A 5104-nucleotide genomic window follows, 5' to 3' on the forward strand; every position below is an offset into this window, starting at 1 on the left:
TGCACTCTCCAGCCTGATCTGAAATCACAGAATCACAGAACATTTAGAGATTGGAAGGAACCTCCAGAGCTCATCCAGTCCAACTTCCTTTGCCAAAGCAGGTTCATCTAGGGTAGTCCACACAGGAATGCATAAAGGAGGGTTTTGAAAGTCTCCAGAGAAGGAAACTCCACAATCTCTCTTGGCAGCCTGTTCCACTGCTCTGTCACCCTCACTGTAAAGAAGTTTCTCCCCATGTTGTAGTGAAACCTTCTATGTTCCAGTTTGTAGCCATTGCATCTTATTGCTGCTGACCACCAAAAAGTGATTGGCCTCATCCATTTAACACTCACCACTCAGATAATTGTACACATTTAAGAGATATCCTTGTTGTGGAGGGGGATATCTCTATGCCTTCCTTATTAGGGGGAGGTGAGAGTTTAATCTGAGGCGGTATTAAATTTTTATAAAAAATATTTATTAAAATTTAATATTTACAAATTCTTGCCACTCCCAACCACTGAATAGTTCTAGTGCATGTTTATGAAAACAATTTGGATATGATATGTACAGGAATTTGATTATTAACTATCAAATTATCAACAACTATAGACAGAGAGAGATTTCCCTTAGGCTTAATGCCTGCTTAGGAGCTATGCTGTTTGCCCAGCAGGGGCTGAAACTGTGTGTGCTCTAAGGCAGAGATAACTTATGTTACAAAGGAATCAAAGCTTACTCAGATGTGTTGCCCTTAAATATGAATTACCCTCTCGGGATTGTGTCACAGCATGTGCCCAGTGTGTATGGGTCTTTGTGAGGCTGGAATCTTCCTGGCTTGTGGGGAGAAATGATAAGTGTTCCCAGTCTCTGGGGTGAACAGGATTTCTCTAACCTTCTCTCCTGGTGTGAGGTGGTCTCTGCCTCAATGCTGCTGGTCTTCTGGATGCTGCATGTCCAGGGATGATCAGCTGGCAGGATTCCAGGAACAGGAGAAGGATTCACCCTTGCAGCTCCTGGCATGGTTGTCTGTACAGCTAGCAGGCTGTGTCCGTGGGTTTGCAGACAATCTAGAAGGTCTGCTGACCTGGTACTCCAGGCTATAGCAGTGGGCATGCAATGTGTGACAGGCTGCAGGGAGACTGAGCTCCGTGGATAATTCAAGATAGCAGGCCAGTATGTACGGCTGCTTTAGGCTTAGGGGCTATTGGCTCCCCATATGTATCAAGTGCAGGCATGAATGTGCTCTGCTTCCAAAGGTACGCAGACAGGTTAACTGTGCCTTGAGATCAATGCAAGAGGGCTGAGCCTCAGTGAGTATGCAAGTGAGGGCCAGATCCTATGTCTAGGCCTTGCAAGCAGGTCAGAGCTTCAATGTGGATCAGAGAGATGAGTCTGAACAGCTAAGTCTGAAGCTCTGAACACGTGGTGCTCCTTTGCACCCCTCTTTATAGACTGTGGGCCAAGATTCGTGGCCCCTTTTGGCCATCTAAAGTGACCAATCAGGTTGGCAGTAAGCCAAACCTTACCTTAATAGGCAGAAGCTATTTGCCTGGGCCCTCCCATATATGGGGATCACCTGGACGGACCCCAGGGATACACGAGCTCTGTGTGTGTGTGTTACACAACCTGTTTACTACCATGAGTCCTAGCAGAAAAACATGTCCAGGCATGTAGAGGCATAGGGAGGCCTCTGTTTTGGGGCTGTAGCCTCTCCACCACATTCCTCCCAGTCTTCTCCAGACTAAACAGCCTCAGGTGTCTCAGTCTCTCTCTACAGGGGAGATGTTCAAGTCCCCCAGTCACATTCAAAGGAATGGAACATCTACCAGCTGTTTGCAAAGGTGTCACATACCTACATAATTTCCAAATCTTCTAATGTATTCTTCACTTTCTAATATTTGTATGGTGGGTTTTTTTTGTTTGTTTGTGGGTTTTTTGGTTGTTTGTTTTTTTTTTTTTCTGTCTAGCACCATTTTGAAAGGCTGTTGGAGGTGGTGGTGAGGACTTCACACATACAAATAATTACTAAGGTCAACCTGATCCAGTGTTTCACCACCCTCATTGTAAAAAACTTCTTTACATTCAGTCTAAATCTCACCGCTTTCAATTTAAAACCATAATCCCTTCTCCTATCTCGATAGACATGGTGTAAAACTATGCAGAATTGTCAGTTATTAATAAAGATAGGCAATGGGCATTGGCTGTGATTCAGAACAATTAATACATGAAGGGGAGGCATGCTGCAGGGTGTGCATCCCTTCTCCCTGCTGCACATTTTGGTGTGTGCAGATCGGGAGGGGTGATTGTAGACCAGGAGAGGTGACTGCCACTTTATTCCACTATGGTAAGACCTCATTTGGAGTACCGTGCTGCGCTCTGAGCCCCACAACACCAGTGAGACATGGATATGTTGGACTTACTGGAGTGGGAAGACAAAGATAATCAGAGAAACTGGACCACCCCTTCTACAAGGGCAGACTGAGACAGTTGAGATTGTTCAGCCTGGAGAAAAGGCAGCCCCGGGGAGACCTTATATAGCTGTGTTTCAGTATCTGAAGGGGATGCACAGGACTGCTGGGGAGGAAGTTTAGTATTGTTTATAGTGATAGGACGAGGGACAATGGTTTTAAACTGAAGCAGGGTAGATTTAGGTTGGGCATTAAGCAGGAAAGTCTTTACAGTGAGAGCGGTAAAATACTGGAACAGGCTGTTCAGGGATGTGGTGCGGAGACATTCAAGATCGGACTCTATGTGGCCCTGGGCAGCCTGACCTAGTTGGAGGTGTCCCTGCTGACTGCAGGGGCGTTGGACGAGGTGACCTTCGAGGCACGCTTCCAACCTAAATCTCACGCACAAAAGGTGGAGAAATCCTACAGCGTTGCCTAGGATTTTGCTTCCTACTTTTAACTGTTGATCAGAAGCAACTCTCCTTCACACTACGTCCCTCAGGGCTGAGTTGTGTCCGGCTGTGCCGCTAGATGGCAGTAGGGCACCGTTCAAGCACCTTGCGACGCCGTGCATCCCCCGCGGGGACCCGAGAACCAGGGGACAAACACCTCGGGATTTACTGTTTCCTTAGAAAATTAGGTAATAGCTAAATACAGAATTAAGGTATGGGATTTGGTTTGGTTTGGTTTTCGGGAGAATTTAAGCCCATTCTGGTTTGGTTGATTCTGTTTGTTGGCTTGCTCCCGCCCCGTCCCGTGCAGACTTACTGATTTCAGGAAGGTTGTGTTAGGGGTAAGTCATTCTCGCAGTTTTGCAAGGCACCTATTAAGCTTTTTAACACTGCCTGCATTTTTGCTGCAAGAAAAAAACCAACGTGTTCCAGCAAGCACTATCATTTCTGCCATTTAAAAGCTGCTTCAGTGTTTCAATTCCTAGCTTCTTTTTATCTATACGTAATATATATGATCGATATTTATGACAAATTTCTATCTATGACAGATTTCTACCTACTTGTGGCATATTTCCCTGTTTGTCATTTGCTGTTATGCAAGTCCATGTCATCTACAAAGATTTTTACATTTCTCTTTTCTAATGCTATGAGAAATATGGGAATGTTTTGTCTTGGTCTCAAGCTATGATTTTATTCTCTTTATCCATCCAAGACGAAATGTCTATATGGTTACACACACACAAAAAATCAAAACTCAGATACCTCCAACCTGGCTAGAGATAAAGCTGAGATTTTTGTGGTCTGTGTAAACCTGTTGTGCCTGGTACAGCAAATTCTGACACTAGAAGTTTTTTGCCTCATTTGGACTACAGTACAGTTGCTTGATATATATCTTAGAGACTTTATGAGGATTTTTCTTTTCAAAGATGTTTTAAATAAAATTGCCAAAGCTTGTAACAGAGACAAAATCGAGACTCTATGTCTAAGTAATAGGCAAAGCAGCAGAAATCTTGATATGAATGTTGCTACTTGGCAACCCCATCCCTGAAAACATCATCTAAATTTGTTTTATTTTCCTTTTTATTTCTTCTTTTCTCCCCAGTGTATGCCACACTATGTTTACAATTAGTGTTAAATTCACAATCTTCCATGATCTTCTTTTCTCTTTTATTTTAGTATCTTAACATGAAATTTCCTTCCTGATACTACAAATTGTGTGATTAATACTATCAAACAGCTTGCAAATCTGAGCTGGATTGAGCCCTGTTGTGTTTTTTGAAGGCCCAGGTCTTTACGGTGACATGGTTTGAGTCACAAGTGTGTAATCTGAGGTGGAAGGTTTTAAGGCAGAATAAGTGCAACTACTGCAGCTTATTTGAAGTGTATTAAGAATCTGGACCGAGTGTAGAAAATTTGCTTGTGTTTGTCAATCCTTGCATGTAATTTTGTATGGGAAAGAATTTTGTCAGATGAAGCATCTCCTTCAAAATACACTAAACAAACAATCAAACAAAAAGTCTTAAAATAGCCTGCAGTGGCAAATCATCAAATGCTCTTGAATGATATAAGATTTTTCCACAAATATAATCTGTGAGGTTTGAGTAAATACCATTGCCCATCAGGAGTTTAGTGAGGTTTAGCCACTGCAATACATGAAATGTTAATCTGCCCATGGAAACTGCCTACAGTAAACTAGCTGAAAAATATCTGGTGGCAAGAATTTGAGCAGAGCTCTTCCTCTTTTCTGCACAAGATGATAGGTACCTGATCTCATATAGACCAGACAACAGCCTGCAAGGCAGCTATTACTGCCACCAAAACAGCTACCTCCTGCAAAGGACCCGGGCAGCGCAGGCTGTTTATCTGAGATGACTTTGAAAGAGTTTGTCTTGATAGCCCGCGGTGTCAGCGCACGTACGAGTTACCAAATTTGAGATGGAATTTTGATGGAATTTCTTACGCCCTGCAGCAGTGCCTAGCGGAGAGCAGTGCCTTTCCGGCGACACCAACAGAGGACTCCTGTGCTTCACCAGGGCTGCCCGATGCTCAGAAGTCCTCTGCTCAGCAGAGTGGTCCCTGTAAGCATTTCTAGCAAAGCCAGCAGCCATTACAGATCTGTGCGCTTGCACAAATCCGGGCCAGGATATGCCATTTAAAGACGGCAAATTTGCTTTCTTTCTCTTTTGTTTTAATTGAAATGGGTTTAAAACCATCTTAAACCCCACA

Source organism: Pogoniulus pusillus, chromosome Z, assembly GCF_015220805.1.
Source record: "Pogoniulus pusillus isolate bPogPus1 chromosome Z, bPogPus1.pri, whole genome shotgun sequence".
NCBI classification, from domain to species: Eukaryota; Metazoa; Chordata; class Aves; order Piciformes; family Lybiidae; genus Pogoniulus; species Pogoniulus pusillus.